The sequence below is a fragment of the Neopelma chrysocephalum genome, unplaced genomic scaffold (genome assembly GCF_003984885.1).
Source record: "Neopelma chrysocephalum unplaced genomic scaffold, ASM398488v2 Primary Assembly neopelma1_43, whole genome shotgun sequence".
NCBI lineage: Eukaryota > Metazoa > Chordata > Aves > Passeriformes > Pipridae > Neopelma > Neopelma chrysocephalum.
Genome location: NW_020897702.1, coordinates 11,532,136 through 11,532,380, shown reverse-complemented (window position 1 = coordinate 11,532,380; position 245 = coordinate 11,532,136).

The following is a 245-nucleotide window of genomic DNA, read 5'->3' as shown; positions in this document are numbered from 1 at the left end:
GTGGATAACCCTTCAAAAACCATTTTAATTGAGGGTATTTGCAAAAAATATGGTTAAGTTGGAAGTCAGGTTTCTTTTTCATGAATTTTTTTATCTGAAGTATTTTTGGCTAAGAATTTTCATTTTTTAAGCAAACTTCTTGATTCCTTAACCCACTGAAATTAGGAAGGATTTACTAACTCCTGGAGTAGTGAGCACTTGAAAGGTCCCTGATTAAAGAGGTTTATTTGTTCGTTATATGAAGT